The 22,079-nt window shown below is 39.3% G+C and overlaps 1 protein-coding gene across 5 annotated transcripts in view; it reads left to right on the top strand.

Moving 5' to 3' along the window:
• Positions 1-20,821: 20,821 nt before the first annotated feature.
• LOC120542054 (protein-serine O-palmitoleoyltransferase porcupine-like) overlaps positions 20,822-22,079 on the top strand; it is a 138,372-nt gene continuing 137,114 nt past the window's right edge. For all 5 annotated transcript variants that reach the window (XM_039774168.1, XM_039774169.1, XM_039774170.1 and 2 more), the window contains exon 1: positions 20,822-20,976. The gene's annotated coding sequence lies outside the window, so the exon portion shown is untranslated. The remainder of the gene's footprint in view (positions 20,977-22,079) is intronic.

Genomic DNA, 22,079 nt, shown 5'->3' on the forward strand with positions numbered 1-22,079 from the left:
TTAGTCAGCTCCATGATAAGGCATGCTTTAGGTGGTGGGGCATTTGTATTCACAATGTAGAATTCCAACCATTTTTACTTTGCATTTACAGGTAATCTCACATGCCTTTCATATTCATTATATTGCACCCCCAACCAACAGACCTGCTTGTTGAATACATTTTTATTTTCTGTTAAGACATTCACCTATGCTCATGTGTCCAACTTGAATTTTATATTCTGCTTCATTCCTACTTCAATTTGAACAAAAATCTGTTTGTAGCTTACATTTGCACATATAAAGTTCATCATATAACTTGGGCTCTCTGCTTTGCAGCTTTGAATGTACTGGTTTGCATTTGAATTTACAGTAGTCTGAGAAAAATGGTGTGTTTACATATTCTTGTGAAGTGATTTTTTTTTTTTTTTGCATTTCTGCATTGGTTGCCTTTTGTGTTCATCTTCGACTTTGCGTTCTTTTCCATATTGTCCATATGGCTAGTTTCCCTTGGCTGTCTCCCTTTCAATTTTTTTCAGAATGCAATGCATTACACTGTGGTGAACTTTGAATTTACACCATGCACTGGCTGGCTGCTATTGACGTTACTAGCAACTGTTGTTTTCAATTAAAATGGTAAGGTAACTAGCGGGAACAAGCAATGTCTATTACAGCATTAACTCTGCACCACAACTTAACAGATTTGCAAAAACTTTGGGTGAATTAGTTGCAAAGATAATGCAATCTCTAATCATTTTATTGCTGTCTGCATAAATACAGTCCTTCATCATTAGCTTTAACTGTGTTATCAGTTGTTTAATGGTCTCACCAGCATCCTGCATATTTTCAGTTAACTTGTTCCGAGTGCATATGGAGTTAGTTTTCGATACAACATATTCTGATAATTTGCCATAGTAGAAAAGTAGGCAGCTGCATTTTTCCATCTCAGTCTTATTTTTGAGTGGTCTGCTAAACTTCATGTTTTATTGACAATTCCACCAGATTTCAGGAAAGTTGAATGACTCCCAGTTTTATCCACAGTGCAGGGATATAAGCAAGAACCATCTGTACTGTATCTCAGAGTGATCCTTTAATCTGATACCATATTGTGTTCTCTTGTTGGATATTTTTGATAATACAGTATGTATATTGGCAAAGATCACAGTTGCATACAAGGGGCTCAGTTTTTATATATCCTTTCAATTTTCCAGCATGCATTTCACATATGAACTTTACCATTTTAAACAGGGGTGGGTTTTCTGAAGGTTTTATATGGCTAAGAAAGATGTTAACTTGTAATTAAGTAAGTGCGTTGGAAGAGAAGTGGCTTCCCAAAACTCTTTGTAACTAAAGTAGCACATTAAACGTTTGTTAGTTATGTCTCACCTGACTCATATGTTAATCCTAAAGTACAATGTTAACAGGCTACCTCCTGCATCTCTGCAACGCTAAGATATTAAACCACTAGAGGATTTCATCAGACCCTTGGAAATGTGCAAGGCAACTGTATGCAAAGCAATACATAGTCAGCAAACTTCTTCTTCTCCATGCAAACAGCTTTAGTAAATAGCGTTTCCATCCACCCATGAAGCTCTGAATGAAGATCACATTGTGTTCCATGCAATGGCCAGCATCACGCACATTGTGAAGAGTGGTAGATGGGACATTCATACCAATTTATACGGCTTGCCTTTTGCAGCCTACATACACCTGCCATAATAACTTTTCAGGCAATTAATATGCAAGTAATATGCAGTCACCAGGGCTCCTCACAGACATTGTGGCAAAGTGCCCTGAAAGTACTCATGATGTATTTATACTGGCCAGTTCAACAATCTTTTGCAAGGTAATGGATGGTAAACTTGGTGATGGCTGCATATTGGATGACAGAGCCTATCCTCTTCACCCATATCTCCCTGCACCTGCAAGTGCTTCACAGACTGTGGCCAAAGAATAGTAAAAGCAGTGTGGCAGACGGCCGGGACGCCCCTTCACTGTATATTCAGGGGAAGCAGCCCTGGACTGTGCAATACCTCCCCCTGGATGCTAGATGGCCGCCCGCCCTGGGTTGGAGCGGTGCCTCAGTTTCCTGCAGGGCTCCATGGGAATTGAACTTGGGTGCAGCCCTGTTGGGTCCCGCAGGTGCCACCAGGGGGTGCTGCAGCTGGAACTCCTGAGCCTGTATGGGCAGCGTATTTGCCACACCCAGAAGTGCAGCCGGAACTCGGCAATCAACCACCTGGACCACTTCTGGGTGGACTGTAAAAGGGCCCAGAAAGCACCACTCAATGGCCAGAGTTGGGAGGAGGAGGACGAAGCTTGGAGGAGAAGTGGTGGTGGTGCCAGAGAAGAGTGTGTTTGAATGCTTTATTTATGTACTGGGGATTGTGTTGTGCTTGTGGGGGTCAAGGGGAAGACGTGCCCCACAGGTGAAGAAAATAAAAAGTTCTTTTGTTTTTATTCGTGCCTCCGGGTGTGAGTCTGTGTCAGGTCAGGCGCCCTACATGGCACCTTTTACAGCAGATACGCAGCATAGTTGAATGCACAATAGGAATATGGAAAGCACACTTCAGGTGTTTCCACAAATCTTTGGGTGGTATCAGATACATACCAAAGTGCTGCTGAGGCATCATATTTGTGTGTGCCATACTACACAATATTTCTGTAAAAGTAGGTGTTCCGCTACCCATTGTGGATGAAGAATATGAGTAGGAGGAGGTGTGAGTTATAGAGGCTGACAATGACCAAATGCCACAGGATGCCCTTCATTCTGGTGTAAAAAGCAGGCTGCCTTACAAACTGTGTCTGAATGAATATTACACTTGCTTTTGTCTTTGATTGCATAAGATATAGATATGTTAACATTCATATTATTTATGTGAAATGGACACACTGAAGAAATAGGAACATTTTTACTACTTCTATTAATCTTAAAATATGCATATTCATGTACAGTTGAATAAAAAAAAACCTAAAAGGCAACATTTGAACTATATGTTGTCAAGGGTTGTCTACTTCCTGAGTGGGTGGTGGTTGTCTATATGTAAAGAGGGTACTGTAGATGAAAGTGGGAATTGCCTGTTCTGCTAGGCTTTCATGGAATACCATGCCTGCTAAGAAAGTAGATGTAATGGTGTTGCAAGTTTCCAGTTGTATAAAACCCCTACTTGCATACCAAACTAAGTGACTGGACTCCAGCTTCTACCAGAATCTGCCTGGATTTCATCTGATAACAAAGGTGTAAATCAGAGTTGACCTGACATTTCTCCCAGAGGCCCATCTGAAGACCTCCTTAGCCAGAAGCCACGAAATGGACTCAAGCAATGACAAAAACATAAAATTCAAGGGATGAAAACTAAGACAGACAGAAGGACTCATTTATTTTAAGACACTGATTTTATATCTGGAAGTGACTTTAAACCAATCAGGAGAAGGTTCATCCTTCCTGTGAAACCACACACACACCATCTCTCAAAGTAAGTGAGAGACATAAGAGAATGAAAAATTTAGAGAGGTTCAGGGATTTTCTCAGGGCACCCTCCCTGGGAGTCTCTTCAAAATGACTGGAAACATCTAAATCCTGATCTCTGAACTGAAACGCTATGAGCCTCTTGCTTAAAGAGCCAAATTCAACAAACTCTTATCTTTGTGGATCAAATTCTTAGACCCAGTCTGTCACGCCAAAGCTGTGTGGCAGTAGTCTGACAAGGCTGAGAAGCCATGACCTTCAAGAAGGAACTTCAGCATCTAAACTCTTTGGCCACAATGGGTAATGCCCTTTCCCTATGAAGTGGCTAAAGCAGCCACACAGTACTGACAAGGATTATACAGCAAAAAGAATGAGTGCACTCCAATATGTGAAGAATCTCCCACTTAAACTCGGAGCAACAACAAAGCAACAACTCCTCACAACATCGGACATCATCCATAAAGACTGGGAATTGGAAATCTATATATGTGTGCCAAGATAAAGCAGAAGTCTAAATACCAGTTAACAACCAGCCTATGTGTTATATGTTTGTTTGTCTAGTCTGTCTGCGTCCATCCTTATATGTCAAAATATACTGTATATGCAGTTATCATTCTATAATCCTTGGGTTTATCAATAAATTGTTATTCTCTTTCTTAAAATAAGTGTGCCTCAGTTACCTTTATATATGTCTAAAGGCTAGAGTCCCACCTCCTACAACAGATGTTGGACTTTTAGACAATGGTTTGGAGGAGCTAGTCTTCTATGAGGACTACATCTGCAGGAGATGCCAGCTGATCCAGCACGTCAATCTCAGGGTTGCTGAACTGGCAGAAGAGTTGGCTGGACTGCATTGTAGTAGAGAATTAGTGTACCTGGCCCAGGTGTCCTTTAGACAGATAGTGTGCACCCCTAAGGTGGTGCTGGAGGAGATTTCATTCCAGACATTTAGGGATAGGTGGGTCACAGTCACAAAGGCTTAAGGTAAAGGGTGCATATTGTCATTTGAAATCAAACCCAGAATTGAAAGTTTAATACCTTTTTCAGGTCCTTGTGGAACTGGACAGTGTCTCTGAAGATTCTGAGGTGGCAGGCAAGGATGAGGATCCCCAACAGGCAACCTTAAAAACAATTTCCAGAAAGAGAGAGGTAGTGATAGTTGGGGACTCAGACATTAGGGAGATAGAAGCATAGGTTTTCTCCAGAAACAGAGGTGTGTTGCCTTCCAGGTACACAGGTCAGAGACATCCCTGAAAGTGTGGATAGGCCCTTTGCCATTGGGAGGTGGGGTGGGGATCGTGGAGAAAGGTGGGGAATCCAATTGTCATTGTTCATGCTGGAAAAAATGACATACTGTACATAAGGATAGTTTGTCAGTTCTACAATCTAAATTTAAAGAGTTAGGTGCCAGGCTGAGAAGCAGAATTGACAAGGTAGTCTTCTTTAAAGTTATTTCTGTCCCATGTGCCAGTGCAGGTAAGATTGAGGGGATTAGGAAGCTTAATGTGTGGCTCAAATCTTGGTTGCAGGGTAGAAGGTTATATGTTTATGGTGTATTGGGACTCCTTTTGGAAGTGATGAGACGTGTTCTGACTTGACGGATTACATCTGAACTGGAAGGGCACTAGTGTGTTGGAGAGGCATATGAGTAGGCTCGTCAGGGTTTGTTTAAACTAGGGAATAGGGGGCAGGGAGTTTAGGACAGGACAGGTTTAGAACTGTACATGGAGAACAAACAATACTGTAAAAATAAAAATTAATAGTAATGTAAATTCCAACACAACAATTAAATGTAAAAGTAAAATGAGTAAAATATTGCCTTAATGCTAGAAATATAAAAAATAAAACAAATTAGTTGGAGTTATATGAAGAAGAGCATAATTATGATGTTATAACAATAATGGAATCCTGGCTAAATAACAAAGATGGAGATGAATATAACATAAGAGGGAAATGCATGTCTTTTAAGAAGCATTAAATAAAAAGGAAAGGTGGGGTTGCTATTTATGTCAAGCAGAATTTTAAGTGCAAGACCTCTTCATCTGGATGATGAGACCCTTCTTAGTAAGGACATGTGGTTTCGCCTCAAAAGTATTAGGAAAAGAGGTCTTATTTTGGGAGTGTGTTACAGACCACCCAATTTCAATTATTTAGTAAAGGCAAGTCTACAGAGGTATATTAAAGTCATGGGGGTCTTTAACTACCCACATATTAACTTGGATAACCTTGCAAATAGCGGAGCACAAGTAAAGCAGTTTTTAGAAGTCATCTGTGACTGTATTTTAACACAGTATGTTAAAGCGCAAACATGGCGTGAAGCCTGTCTAGATTTAATATTTTGTGATAATCAAGATAGAATTGAGGCTGTAAAGGTGATTGAATCACTTGGATCAAGTGACCATAATATAATACAGTTCTCTGTGTATTGGAAGAGTGTGGTTGCAATGACAAAAACTGTTAAGATTACCTGTGGTAGGGCAAATTTTGAGTAGATGTGGCAAAGTCTAAGGAGGATAAACTGGAATAAGCTTTTAAGTGTGGAGAGAGTCAGTGAACAGTGGGGTTTAAAATACTTTACAGGGCAGGTGCATACCTAAATTTGGAATTACAGTGGACCCTTGACTTATGAACTCAATTCATTCATGAGGGCTGGTTGTAACTCAAGTTGGTTGCTGCATTGATTGTTGATCTTCCTCCTCCTCTTCAGAAAGCTCCTCAGCTCCTCAGCCAAAAGTTGCTGAAGTTCCTCTGTAGACAATTCCTCCGAGTGTTTCTCCACCAGTTCCTCAACATCACCACTGTCTACCTGCAAGCCTATGGACTCAGCTATAGTGACAATGCCATCAACCACAGTGTCAGTTGCAGGCTCTGGCTCTTCTACAAAGCCTTCAAAGTCTATAATTTTAGGCCACACTTTCTTCCAGGCAGATCTCAGTGTCCTTAGAGAGACATTGGCCCAGGATTTCTCAATTAACCCCACACAGGAGAAGATGTTGTAATGTTCCTTCCAGAACTCTGTAAGAGTTAAATCTGTATCTGAGACCATCTGGAAGCACTTCTGGAATAGTTCCTTGGTGTATAGCTTCTTAAAGTTAGGTATAACCTGCTGGTCCATAGGCTGCAGTAGAGGAGTTGTATTAGGTGGGAGGAACTCTACTGTAAGCCATGGGAATTCTTCAACCAACTCTTCTTCCAAGTCTCTTGGGTGAGCAGGAGCATTGTCCATGATGAGGAGAGCCTTGAGTGGTAAGCCTTTGTCCTCTAGATATTTCTTAACAGTAGGACAGAAAACCTTCCTGATCCACTCAAGAAAAAAGTACTCATGCTTTTGCGTTAGATCTCCACATAACCCCTAGCCTATTCTTCATGACTGTATGTTCTCTGAGAGAGAGGCTTTATCTTGAGGTCACCACTTGTATTGGCACATAACAATAAGGTTAGCCTATCCTTCATAGGCTTGTGGCCTGGCATTTTCTTCTCTTCCTGGGTAATATATGTTCTCCTGGGCATTTTCTTCCAGAAAATCCCAGTTACATCACAGTTGAAAACTTGATGAAAGCAAAAGCCATTTCTCTGTGTTTTAATTTCTAAGTGCTGTATGTAATTTTTGGCAGCCCTTTTATCAGCACTGGCAGCTTCACCATGCCTAACTATGCTATGAATCCCAGTTCTCGCTTTAAAATTGTGAAACCACCCCTTACTGGCACAAAATGTTTCACTACTATCACTTGTTGATGGCTTATCCTTAACAGATCTGCATTTATAGCCCTAGCTTTTTCACAAATTATAGACTCAGATAGGCTATCACCTGCCATCTGCCTTTCATTTATCCACACTAATAATAGCTTTTCTACCTCATCTAAAACTGTTGATTGTGACTTACTAATTTGAGTAACACCTTTAGCAATGCTAGCTTCTTTATACAAATCTTTTCTTTGTAAAATTGTTGAGATGGTGGATTTCTACATGCTGTACATATTAGCTAGATCAGTCACGCGAACGCCACTCTCATATTTCCGGACAATTTCCTTCTTCGTTTCAATTGTGATCGCTTTCTTTACCTTCGTTACCTTCTCTTCCTTCCTTAGCTTCTTTTGTAGCTTTTTTGGGGCCATTTTGCAATTATCGAAATAAATGGTATAAATCACTGCACTGACCAAAATTACATCCACAAACACACGTATCTGGGCTATAACTGACGCTTACAAACGCTCTCAGATGTTTGTTTACAATCGCACAAGCGGATACATGTGACTGCATTCAGATCGTAACTCAAGACATTGGTCATAATTCAAAACAAAAATTTTGGTCGTAAACCAAGTTGTTTCCATGTCAGGCCGGTCGTATATCAAGGGTCGACTGTATTAGGAAATTTTAAAAAAAGCTCCATAGTGAGTTAATAAAGAGTTAAAAAAAGAAGCTGCAAAGGAATAAAAACAGCTGTATAAGGCATACAGGACTAATAACTCCAATATAAATCGTAGGGTGTATGAGATCATGTGGACAACCATTAAGAAGGATATTAGGAAAGCTAAAAGACAAAGTGGAATATAGCAGATAAGGTGTAAGACACCACAAAGAGATTCTTTCAGTATTTTAGTCGTAAAAGAACAGTCAAGAAGGAGGTGAAGTGCATCAGGAATAGTAAAGGAGAATTAAAAAATACAGTGAAATAGCAAATGCTTTATACTCACATTTATCTGAGGCCTTCACAAGAGTGGAAATAGATAACCTCAAAGTGCTAAATGGGACTAAGGAGGTACTAAGTGATTTAGAAATTTTAGAGGGAGAAGTACTGCTTAGATTAAATAGGCTGAAATCAAACAAATCACCAGGGGCCTCATGTATAAACGGTGCATACGCACAGAAATGCGTAAAAATGTTTCCACGTTCAAATTGCGATGTATAAAACCTAAACTTGGCGTAAAGCCACAAACATTTCCACAGTACCTCATACCATGTCGTACGCAAGTTCTCCGCTCAGTTTTGCAGACTGGTGGCACCCAGCGTCAAAGCAATGCTACTGTTCCTTTGTGGTTTATCTTTCTTTTTCAGATCCACATTCCTGACGCGGCTTTATAAATACACTGAAATTAACTGCATATTTTTTATTAGTTCAATGCATCTGATTGTAATTAACCTGTAACAATATAATGGCCCACAGAATGGCCAAACTATTCCAAATACCATAGCTGCTTTAGTGTTGTTACTCTCACTGCACCTTCTTTTTCTTCTTTCAGCTGCTCCCGTTAGGGGTTGCCACAGCGGATCATCTTTTTCCATATTACTCTCACTGCACCACTCAGAGCAGCTGATCGGAAAGATAATTATCGGTATACAGCATCAAGCACACGCTTCCTAAGCCATGCTTCCTATTTGAAATGCTTCTCACATGGCAAACGCTTCAAACCTTTCCTGTATGGACCTCGCGGTTCTGAAAGAGTTTCATCCCAAGAGCTCTAAACGCACTCAATCAGTCCATCAACTGCTCCTTGTAGAACTGTTTGTACTTATAAGTACAATTACCTCACTGTAAACTTGCGTTACAGTTATAATATTGCACAACCTGAGCCACTTTATAAAGCGTGTATTTACATATGATGACAATATCATTTTTAAGATGAAATGCAGCAAAATGTGTTTATTATATTATACAGATAAATCTTTAACTTTATTTAAATCTATATTGTTACTAATTAAAGGGCATGGTGTCGCTATACACTAGCAAGAATCTGGTGCTCCGCTCACGGATTGTTCCTGCTTCGCACTGTATGCTTCACTGGGACTGGCATGAAGGATAGAATAATTAAACATGTACTACGAAGCTATTTCAATGTTCCTTAAAAGTTTTGAAGAATCAGCATTATAAGCTTACAGATGGCTTAATGTCTATTACAGAGCTGATTATGTGGCGATCGGTTACTTGGAGAAAGAAAAGGAAGGACAGGAATTGGAGGTTAGTACGTTTAAAAGAGACAGTACTGCGGGGCGACCTTAGGCAAACTGCACCTGCACAGGGCCGCCACTCCAATATATATTGAATATAAAACAGAAAGAGAAAATAACGACACAGTTAAAAATGCAGCTTCAAATTTCGGCAAAAGGTAAATGCTTGTGTCATGAGCACAAGATGGCTATGCAGTGTCTGCAACGGATGTGGCCATCCACCGTGCATAAGATACCATATTGACATTGGCGGGTGAAGGGGCCACTGATTCTTTCTCTGCCCTGGGCCGCCACGAGTTTAGAGCCCCACCTGGGTACTGCTGCAATAAATTATTTCATCGAAGGTCACACACAATCACTGCGCCACCGTGTTCCCTTGTTTAATAATGTGCTTTAACTCTTATCAACATGAAAATGATATCACGTATACATTTCAGTATTTTAGTTATTCAGAGAGCTGTAATATCATGAATGTAATGGATTCTGTGTCCTGTCGGAGGAAGAGAAAGCAGGTATAAGAAGCACTTAGGGATTCACACACATAGAGCACATAGAAGAACACATACAAAACAAAGTATTTGATGTGCTACTTTAATTACGATGTGATTTGAGAAACTGGTTAATTAAACGATTTTAAGATGAAGTTTATGATATTCTACTTAAATGACAAAATAAACTATGTGATTAAAGTGGAAATTACGAGATTGAAGTTGACATTTCGTGCTTTTTCCCCACTGTGTGCCTTTTTTTTTCTCTGTACCTAATAAGCTTTCATATGACAATCAGATGGTGGGCTACGACTCGACTTTTCACGGCGACTTTGATATCTGACAACTTCTTTTTTAATTTGGGCACTGTGCAACTTTGTTAACTTGAGCTTTCGAGTTTCTTCGACACGCTATGTCAGTTGATCAGCATCCTTTTGTTGTTTATACCACTGTTTAAACCAACAAATAGTCTGTTTTTTCTTATGTCTACTTGGTATTCTCTGAAATTCTTCCATTTTCCCTCTTGCTTTTCCCATTGTCTTTTCACAGAATGCTGAGCTTAAGGGCTATTTATATTGATCTGCATATTCAAAGAGGCGTAATTCTGGGAGGAGTTGGGGTGGGACAGCAGGCCTGTGCACGAGCGTTACTTTTCACGCTGACCGGGAATTATGTAGCGGAAGAACATGGAAGCTGGCGAACGCTCAGATTTATGCATCTGGATTTTTCTGTGGGTAAGCACATTTTGGCTTTTGTGCTTACGTCATGTTATAGTGTGAGTTCTATGCACGCCGTTATACATGAGGCCCCAGGACCAGATAATATTTACACTTGAGTTCTTAATGAAGTTGACTACATATATAAACCATTGACACATATTTTTAGCAAGTCACTGTGCATTGGGAAATTTTGAAGAACTGGAAAATGGTAGATATTATCTTGTTATATAAAAAGGGTGAACAGGCAGATCCAAGCAACTATAGGCCAGTAAGCATAACATGCATCACAAGAAAATTAATGGAAGGAATTATTAAGGAAAGGACTGAGCAACACATGGCAAGAACAGGAGTTTCACTGAACTGTCAGCATAAGTTCAGAAGAGGGAGGTCATGTTTTACCAACATGCTGGAATTCTATGAAGAAACAACAAAAGGGTCAAAGTGGAGCATATGATATTATTTATATTGACTATCAGAAAGCATTTGATAAGGTTCCACATGAGAGGTTGGACATCAAACTTAAAGAAGTGGAATTCAGGGTGATGTTTGTAGATGGGTACAAAATTGGCTCAGACACAGGAAGCAGAGAGTTATGGTACATGGAACCTTATCAGAATTGGCTGATGTTAAGAGTGGTGTTCCAAAGGAGTCAGTGCTTTTCTTTAAAACACCAATTTCTAGCCCAATATAATATTCCAGCTCTCTGCACATTGTGGAGCCGACCCAGACACAGACAGGCGGACATGTTGTTCTTCACCACCACACGTTTTATTTACAATAATACTTACAATAAATGGTCACTAAGACCCAGTCCAAAAGTGCACAAACCCCAACACACAGTCCTGGCCACACAAATGCCTCTTCTCAGGCCGCCTCCACACCTCTCTCGTGCCTTGTCCTTCTTCCACCCGACTCCAGCCCTGAATGAAGGGAGACAGCCCCTTTTATAGTCTCCCGGATGAGCTCCAGGTGGTTCCCGGCATTCCCCTCTTGGCACGCCCCAGCGTGGCGGAAGTGCCGGCTGTCCTCCCGGCAGCTCTCCGGGTATCCTTCTAATTCTTCCCCCCAGCACTTCCTGGTGTGGCGGAAGTGCTGAGGCCACAGGTCCCCAAGGCATTGGGGCGCCTCCTGGCGGTGACCACGAGCCCCTGCAGGGTGGGGCTTCCATGCCCTCAACTCGTGGCCCCCAGAGCAACCAGGAAGGCGGCACCCACGTGATCCAGGGTGGGTGCAGACCCACATCCGGTCCCTCACTGCGTCCTGGCCGGGTCGTTGCCCCTGGCATCCCTGAAAACATTTATACTCAATATCACTTTCATCATGAAATGTGTTAAAACATATATGTTGCATTTTACAGATAAATCTTTAACTTCATTTAAATAATTAACACTGTTAATAATTACACATTTGGGGGCTGCACAGTGGCGGAGAGGTAGCGCTGCTGCCTCGTAGTAGGGAGTCATATCCGTTGTGTTCCCTGCTTGGAGTTTACATATTTTCCTGGTGGGTTTACACAATGTGCTCCAGTTTCCTTCCAAGTAAATGCGTATTTGGGGATTTGTGTGTGCTTGTATTCACCTTGCAATGACCTGATGCCCCATCTAGGAACTGTTTCTGGGTGTGTCCCTGTGTTGATAGATATAATCAATAAACATCCATCATTTTCAGAAATATTTTGGCAAGCTGTCCTGGGAATTTAATGAATGTTTTAGGCAATTCACCGTAATGAGGTCTTGCACTGCCACCTGTTGGAATCATCCAGATTTACATAAAGTACACACGTAACTATAAACAGTAAACTGTTTGCGTAGCAGCAGTGTCCGTAGGCGCACATGTCTAGTGAAGTATAAACCTGGCCTTACATGAATAACACCCCCCGTGCAAGATTGCAACTTTGTGAATATTCACTCGGGCTACTAAATACTTGGTACTTTTGTTAAACAGATATTTTGTAAACTGTATTAAGTGTAAAAAAGTTATAGAATGACTGAGATGTTCGTGGTGATGTAATTAATGCTGTATTATTTTATACAAGTATGGATACAAACAGTTTATGAAAGTATATGATATGATGGAGTAACATTGAGGGATTTTGGTTAATGATAAACACTGTTGTTTCATATCTTTAGGAATGCTATTTGGGAAAAAAGACAGTTCAACAATGAAGTAAGCAGTTGTGTCTCTGCATACAATCTAATCCAGGGCAAATGTTCTGGCCCAGAGTTTTGTTAGGTAGCTAAACATAGCTTGCTTTAAGTACAGAATTTCTGTAAACTATTCTTATATTACCCTAGCAGCTAGATATTACATATGCACATGGTTGTATGTATGTGCAATTTGAATAGGAAGTGTAATTCTGATGGGCAATTATACTATTTATTCAAAAGGGGGAAAAACACTGGGACTGAAATGGTGAAATATACATGCAGGGTTATGATGACTTTATTGAATGTAAATAAAGGGATGCAACATAGATAATTGACTGAAAGCTGTGTGGAGTCATTACTGCCCCACTTTACTTGTACTCCACAGACAACAGACTTCAGAGTCAAAGACCCGGATGTCCAGCATCATTGAATGTCAGCGAAGTTCAGTTCCAGACTTGCCTGTTTAATGTAGCTCATCCTGTGGTGGGGGGCAAAAGTTGCATACACTTCAGGATTTTCCAATTTATATTTGTTGCATGTTCTCCCCGTGCCTGTGTGGGTTTCCTCCGGATACTCCAGTTTCCTCCCAAAGTCCAAAGACATGCAGGTTAGGTGCATTGACGATCCTAAATTGTCCCTAGTGTGTACTTGGTGTGTGGGTGTGTGTGTTTGAATGCGCCCTGCGGTGGGCTTGTTTTCTGCCTTGCGCCCTGTGTTGGCTGGGATTGGGTCCAGCAGGCCCCCGTGACCCTCTAGTTAGGATATAGCGGGTTGGACAATGGATGGATGGATGGATATTTGTTGTTTTTGTAGCCCATTTGTGGAGCCTGTATCATATATGCATGCTGATATTAGATCAAGATATTTAAACTGCACTTTTTTTTTTTTTTTTAACATGACCCAACTAAATGTGCAGTCCCACTTACAGGTTGGCATCTTTACAACATACTATCATGTGTTCTGTTAAGGCCTACTGCTCAACTATATTTTTTATCCAACAAACTACATATCAGTATTGAATAAACTGATAATTTTGTGAAATAAACATTTGCCCTCCCAGCTCCCATTACTGCATTAGAGTAGAACACGTTTTTTTTTTCATGTTTAAGTTGCGCTTTATGGACCACATCATGAAAAATGGCTGATCACCTGAAAGGTAATTCTACACTGACACATGAAAGTACCCATGAGCATTATAACACGTTCATGTGCTGTGACGAAATAGTTTTGAAAATGTATTTCTATAATAGCATAACAAAGACCACATCAGAAAACCATTGCTAACCTGACATTTTGACAATTTCTCATTCTGAACCATGCTACCATGAACAACAGGTAAGTAGCTTATGACTGAGGTGGCCATTCTCAAGGCAAAGATAAAAAAAAATCAGACATGAGCGTTATTAGGCTTTGCACCCAGGAACCAAGTTACCCAAACTATTTTATAACATTTCAGTAATTTTTCTAATCTGATTATTATCTAATTCTGATTATTATGATCATTTCTGATCATAAAATAGGTCATTAAGATAGCAATTGATGAGAAGAATTCTTAATTAACTGCAGAATTACGCTACTTGAGGGTTTCCCTAGAGTGTCTCTTTCTCTTGCATGATTTGGCTCAAAAATGAATCATCACATTGTCATCTCATAACAGGCTTAAGTTTTCGTGTTTGGCATTTTTCTGTCCAGCTGTTTTATCATCAAACCGTCCTCAAGAAACTGTGACACACAGACACACACAAACAGACACACATCCATCATTGAGATATTGATATGTTATGTATTAGAGGACCCTAAAACATCAGATCCACCAAAAACCGGAGTTTGAAATTTTTGATGAATCTAAAGAAAAGCAATAATTGTGTCATCACTGTAGAAATACACTGATGTATGCATTTGGGAAGTTTACTTTTACTTTAATATAATTGTTACTCAAAGTTTGTCATATTATTTGCCAAGTTATGTAAAATGTTCATGACTGTGTTGAGAGTATTGTGTTCACATAGGACATAGTAGATAGAGTAGTAATCTACTTGTACTTATATAATTTTTTGATATATCTCTTTTTATATTGCAGATTACTTCAGAACAACAATGACAATGATATGAAAGATGCAAGAGGAGCTTACCAACAAACTCTTAACATAATAGAAATTGTACAATATAAAAATGTGCACAAAATTGTAAATAAATAGAGTCAGCAGATATGATGGAGAGAAGGAAAGTTGATATATTGTGCATGCAGAGACTAAATGGAAGGGAAGTAAGGCCAGGTGGATTGGAGGTGGATTCAGATTGTTCTATCATGCTATGGATGGGAGGAGAAATGGGGTAGGAGTTATTCTGAAGGAATAGTATGTCAAGAGTGCTTTGGAGGTGAAAAAGGTGTCAAGCAGAGTAATGATTATGAAGCTGGAAATTGGATGTGTGATGATGAATGTTGTTAGTGCATATGCACTGCAAGTTGGGTGTACAATGGGTGAGAAAGAAGATTTTTGGACTGAGTTGGATAATGTGATGAACAGTGTACCCAAGGGACAGAAAGTGGTGATTGGAGTGGATTTCAATGGGCATGTTGGTGAAGGGAACAGTGGAGACAAGGAGGTGATGGGTAGGTATGGTGTCAAGGAGAGGAATGAAGAAGGTCAGAGGATAGTGGATTTTGTCAAACATGGCTGTGGTGAATATGTATTTTAAGAAGATGGAGGAACATAGGGTTACGTACAAGAGTGGAGGAAGATACACACAGGTAGATTACATCCTTTGAAGAAGAGTTGATCTGAAGGAGACTGAAGACTGCAAAGTGGTGGCAGGGGAAAGTGTAGTTAAGCAGCATAGGATGGTTGTCTGAAAGATGACGTTTGAGATCAAGAAGAGGAAGAGAGTGAGGGCAGAGCCAAGGATCAAATGGTGGAAGCTGAAAAAGGAAGATTGCAAAGTTCAGTTTAGAGAGGAGGTGAGACAGGCACTGGGTGGCAGTGAAGAGTTACCAGACAGCTGGGAAACCACAGCAGATGTAGTAAGGGTGACAGCAAGAATGGTGCTTGGCATGACATCTGGAAAGAGGAAGGAGGAAAAGTAAACCTGGTGGTGGAATGAGAAAATACAGGAGAGTTTACAGAGGAAGAGGATGGCAAATAAGAAGCTGGATAGTCAGAGAGATGCAGAAAGTAGATAACAGTACAAGGAGATAAGGCGCAAGGTGAAGAGAGAGATGGCAAAGGCTAAAGAAAAGGTATATGACGAGTTGTATGAGAGGACACTAAGGAGGGAGAAAAGGACATGTACCGATTGGCTAGACAGAGGGATCGAGCTGGGAAAGATGTGCAGCAGGTTAGGGTGATAAAGGATAAAGATGGAAACGTACTCAGAGGCAAAGAGAGTGTGTTGAGCAGATGGAAAGAGTACTTTGAGAGGCTGATGAATGAAGAGAATGAGAGAGAGAAGAGGTTGGATGATGTGGAGATAGTGAATCAGGAAGTAAATGGATTAGCAAGGAGGAAGTGAGGACAGTGGACTATGATCTTTGCTGATGACATTGTGATCTGTTGCGAAGTAGGGAGCAGGTTGAGGAGCCCCTGGAGAGGTGGAGATATGCTCTAGAGCAGGCATGTCAAACTCACTACCATTGGTGGGCTGCTTTGACTGTCATACGTGCGTCAGCGGGCCGCACTGTAACAAATACTATTATATTATTATAAAAAGATACTGTAGCTTTCTTTCCAATACTGAAAACTTTAAAAAATGTAACACTTAAAGTTTAAAGAAAAGCAATTTATTTCCATACAATCTCCGTACAACAGCGTACAATTAGAGTCTTAGCTTCTTAGCTAGGTCTTTACAGTATATAGGAGTCTTACAGTCTGAGATCTATTTCTTTTGTCCAGACACTTGGCATCTCTTGTTAGTAACCAATTTGTCAATATTAGGCTTGAAATCTTTTGCAGCTGCAACTTTTATGAGGGATGAAAGGTGCTCGACAGTAACTCTTGAGTGATGTGGGGTTTTGGTAGCTTTCATTAACAAAAACAATTGCTCATAAAGGTAAGTGCTTCCAAACATAGACAGTACTCTTGATACCAACTTACGGATCTGAACATACGAGGGTAGCAGGTAAGCATACAAGCCTGGCACACCAACTGTGTTGTATTTTGCCTTCAGAATAGAATCTGACTGAAGTTCAATCAATTCCATTTGGATATTCTTAGGTGCATTCTCAACGTTGTAAGAGTATGGTGACGTAAACAGCACAAAGTCCTGTTCATGTGAACTGAAATCACAAAAATGCTCACTGAATTCATTGCTCAGTAATTCAAGTTGGAAAACAAATCCTCCAAAAATCAAATTTTACTTCACTAAGTTTACTTCAAAGTTTATATTGTAAAATAAACCGATATGCAAAAAGCCCCCTGACCTACACTAATTTTACAAACTCAAAATCACAAAAATTTGTTAATAAACAACTCACTAACTTCTCACATCCACTTCAGATCTTCAGCTGTAGTCTGCACTAACTGTTCGTTACAATACTAGCACAAAATTACATAAAACTAGAGTAAAAAAAGTGAAAATATCCATCCATCCATCCTCTTCTGCTTATCCGAGATCGGGTCGCGGGGGCAGCAGCTTGAGCAGAGATGCCCAGACTTCCCTCTCCTCGGCCATTTCTACTAGCTCTTCCGGGGGAATCCCGAGGTGTTCCCAGGCCAGCCGAGAGATATACTGTAGTCCCTCCAGCGTGTCCTGGGTCTTCCACGGGGCCTCCTCCTGGTTAGACATGCCCGGAACACCTCACCAGTTAGGCGTCCAGGAGGCATCCTGATCAGATGCCCGAACCATGTTTTTTATGAATCGCACATTTTGCGTGGTTAGATTACTTAGTTTTCTGTTGTCTTTGAAACTTGTTTCTAAACCATGAGCAATGATAGTGAATGTGGTGGAAGCAGATAAAAGCGACTCAAATGAGGCGATATCAGAGAAGCCAACTACATCTTCTGTGGATGCGATGCCTGCTAGGAAAAAGCGTAAATATTCCACTTTTTTTCAAGATTCTTGGAGGCTCAATAATTATTACAAAAACTGGCTTGTTAAAGTGGACAATTTTACCTCAAAATGTGTTCTTTGTAGTGTAAAATTCACCATAAAACATGAAGGTGAGCAGGCTATAAAAACGCATTTAAAAAGTAATTATCTACTGCCGTAACCAGCAGTGCTAAAAATAAATTAGTGACTTCATTTTTTCCAAAAAAGAGTTGTAATGAAGAAAGTCTTGTAACTATGATTGAAGTTGATAAGGTCTATTATGGTATCAACCATCACCACAGTTGCTTAAGCAGATTGTACCTTAAAATTAAATTCTTACTTCTCGAGATTCTGCATTGGTGAGAAATGTGCATTGTGGGAGAACAAAAGCAGAAGCCATCGCAGAGAACTGTCTTGCTCCTAAAAGTACAGAGAATGTCTTGGATGAAATGAAAGCCAATACAGAGTCGTCATTATCATACGCCATTCTGCCTGACGCTTTCAATAAAGGAAACCAAACGCTATTTCCGGTCACAGTAAGATATTTCGGTTTAAAAAATGGAATCCAGAATAAACACTTGGACTTTATAGAAAATAACGATGAATCTTCCGCATCAATAACAACAAGCATACTGACAACTTTAGAAAAGTGTTCACTTAAAAGTTTGGACATAAGTTCATATAGTGCAGAAAGTGCTTTTGTGAAGTCTCCTTAATTCCGTTCACAAAAATCTTCTAGATCGTAATGCAGGATTAGTGAAAGCAAATTGTAATTGCCATGTGATACATAACGCAGGCAGAAATGCATCGAAAGCTCTTTCATATAACGTGGAAAATTTGGCTTTGAAAATATACGCAAAATTTTCTAACAGTGCCAAGAAATCTGAAGTTCTAAATGAGTGTTTTGAATACCTTGGGAATGGACAACCAAAAAATGTTGCGCTATGTAACAACAAGAGGCTTTCTTTGTATGCCGCTCTTGATAGACTTTTACATTGTTGGCCTGCTGTCAAAAAATATATTCTTGATCTAATTGAAGAAAACTGTGATAAAAATATCTGGACGTTCATATAAAAACAGGAGCATGGACTAGAAGATGATCTTAGTATTGAGATTCTAGTCTCAGAGTGATACATTTATTTTGTTCATCGTTATATGGACATTTTAAATATCCACATTGCCAAACTAGAAAGCAATCACTTAACCAGCACTGAATTACATGAAATTATGTCCGATTTGAAAGAACAGATAACTCAAAGGCAAAATGATCAAATTTTGGAAGCAAAGTACTTGCTTTCTTAAAGTACCTCCAACAAAGGAAAAACAAATATTTGTGAAAGAGGCAAATCTAGTTTACAAAAAAACAGTCGACTATATAGCGAGGTATTATGATTTCCAAAAGAGTACCTTTCAGTATTATGATTGCTTCAATTTAAAGAAGTATAAAGCAAACATCAGCTATCAAAAAATACTGGAAGCTGAAGATGCAGCAAAGATAGCATCGATGAAGATTAATTATACGATGAAATTGTTATTCTTAAAAGTAGACTGCAGGAGCTCAAAAAAGGCCATACAAATTTTGAAAATAATGAAATCTGGTGTAAAAAATTTCAAATCTCTGATCTACCTAATTTGCTCAAGATTATTAGCTAAATTCTATCCATTCCTGTCAACAACGCGTTTCCCGAAATAATATTTTCTTTAATGTTGAATCTCTGGACAGAAGAAAGAAACAGAATGCAGGTTGGTTTAGTTAAGGCAGAGTTATGCGTGAAAATAAACTTTGATATGTCTTGTCAACAATTTGCGGAATTCTTGGGGAAAAAAGAACAAAAGGCACTACGTGCTTGTCAAGTTTAATAAATAAAATGTGATTATTATTTGTTTTTGTCTATAGCAAAAAAATCTTAATATTTTCTTGTTTTTTTTTTTGTTATTTATTTTTCTTCTTAGTAGTTTTCTATTTTGATTCTTGCTGGCATTTGCAGCTTTAATTGCTATTCATTAGGTTAATAGAATAGGTTAGTTCTATAAAGTTGTGTTTTACAGAAGTACATATTTTATTTTTCTTGTTTTTATTCAAGTACTTATTCTAATTTTATTGTAGGTAACTGATTTCAGTTTATATTTGTTATTTTCTTCTATATTTTTTTATTTAGTATCTTTTCGTGATTAGCAATAATAGTTTACGTTATTATGACTTTAAACTCTATGAAAAAGAGGTTTATTTCAATCAAAATACAAATTTTATTTTCATTTGGAAATTAAAGTTTTTTAACACTACAATATAGTCTTTTTATAGTTTGTTTTATTTCACAAATAAGTTATATTCTTATCTTTAACATATTTGGAGTTCAATTTACAATTTAAGTTTTTCTTTTTGGGGCTATTCTAGCCTAGTCTCCAGGTCAACAACAATAAAAAGGTGGCACCCCTACTAATAGCGTGGGTAGTGTTAAGGTATTATTTACCTGTGCTTTTCTGCTGACGAGGAAAGTCGCACGGCAATGCACCAAATATAACACAAATCCATGATTTCTCTGGACTGAGGTTAATTTGCAACGCAGGTAGGCTAATTTAATCTGATTCATTTATCGTGCTTTATAACAGAATGTAGAAATCACCTAACACCTCTTCGAAAATTAATCTCTTCACTCCTACACACTTTAAAACTCCTGAAATTGTCATCCTCGCTCTGAAGAATTTCAGTTTAACGCGTATTCTCTTTAGCCTCTGATTGGAGAGAACTGACGCATAGAGATAAACGATTGGTTACCATGCGAAAAAAAATCAGACTCATTAGCCTCTGATTGGACAGAACTTCCGCGTAAAGGTAAACAATTGGTTACCATACGAAAAATCAGTACTGCCGTTTCCCCGCGTAATGTTGTCGGTTTCATTTTCGATTGGTCACTTCGGAAGATCCATTTAACCCAGTATAACTGCGCTCTCTTGTCCCACCCATTTACAAATCGGACCTCTTTGATTGGTCGATGTACAAATCTTATTCTCTTCAATGCGTGGCCGTGTGTGTGTGTGTGTGTGTGTGTGTGTGTGTGTGTATATATATATGTGTAGAGTGCCTTTCGCGGCAACAATGGGAATGAACGTGTAGGGAGTCGAGCGAGTGGCTCCCATAAAATACATCGAAGCTTCAAGTGTTGCGCCATCCCAACAATCGGTTCATGTAAGCAGTTTGATACGAGGTAAGGTGCCCGGAATAATGCCGCATCAGTGCGGTATCCCGGCCTACGCTCTACTAGAGGCAATGTTTCGGAATCCAACTGCAAGCTTTTAAGGTGGACTCTTGCAATAAAAAAAATCACCTCCAATGAGAGTGTTAAAGACCCAGCTCAATGAACGCGTAACATTCCTTTTGGATCCTTTTCCATAATAAAGATCTGATACCAATAACTATTTTTCTCGTAATGATAAAAATTATCTTTGAAGACGGGTTAGACAGGTGCGATTCAGGTAATTGTGGTAGAAGCTAGATGTCAGTAAAGTTTTAAGTGAGTAATTTTAGACACGGAGGACAACGGTAAATTAGGCATCCGGGGACGTCGGCCACTTGAGATAAGTGATGTAACCCAAGGAATAATGTCGTCTGCGTTCCAGACCTTCTAAATGCATTCAGTTGGGCCGATCTGTCAGGCGTACTGTTGTTGTCAAAATCAAACAAAAAAATTGCCATGTGATGTTTTTATCATTCACTAGATTGAAAATAGCGCGTCAAATTTCAGTCTTACCGGTTCTACCTTAAATACAAATTATTAAAAAAATAATTGGACTGGACTGGAAAAGTCCTCCAAGTTACACCCCAGGGAAAATAAACATTCCATATTCATATTTATGAATACAGTTTATCCATTGTCATTATTTAATACTGAATTATTAAAAATAGCCAAAAAAAGGCAGAAGAGAAAGTGTTTCTTCCCACTGCTTGTTCGCAATTTGAAGATGTGTGCCGGTTTGGTTGCTTCCTTTTAACCACATTGAATTTAAATTCTCCCATATCTACTTTGTATTAACAGGTCTCCTTTCACTTTTCATTTATATTGTCAAAAACTTAACTTTCTCGACCCTGTATTTAAAACGTTTTAGACAATGAGAGGATTGATGAATGACAGAAGTGACCAGAACATTTAAAGGATTTTTTTAATAGAAGTGACTTTTTTTCTATAAAGATAGTGTTGCGATTCTATGCATAATATTGAATTGTACTTATAATCTGTATGTAAGAGACCAATTAGAAGAAATGCAAAGCAAATTAAAGACATCAGTAATGCTATGCATGGACTATTTGCCT

Source organism: Polypterus senegalus, chromosome 13 (assembly GCF_016835505.1).
Source record: "Polypterus senegalus isolate Bchr_013 chromosome 13, ASM1683550v1, whole genome shotgun sequence".
Taxonomy (NCBI): Eukaryota; Metazoa; Chordata; class Cladistia; order Polypteriformes; family Polypteridae; genus Polypterus; species Polypterus senegalus.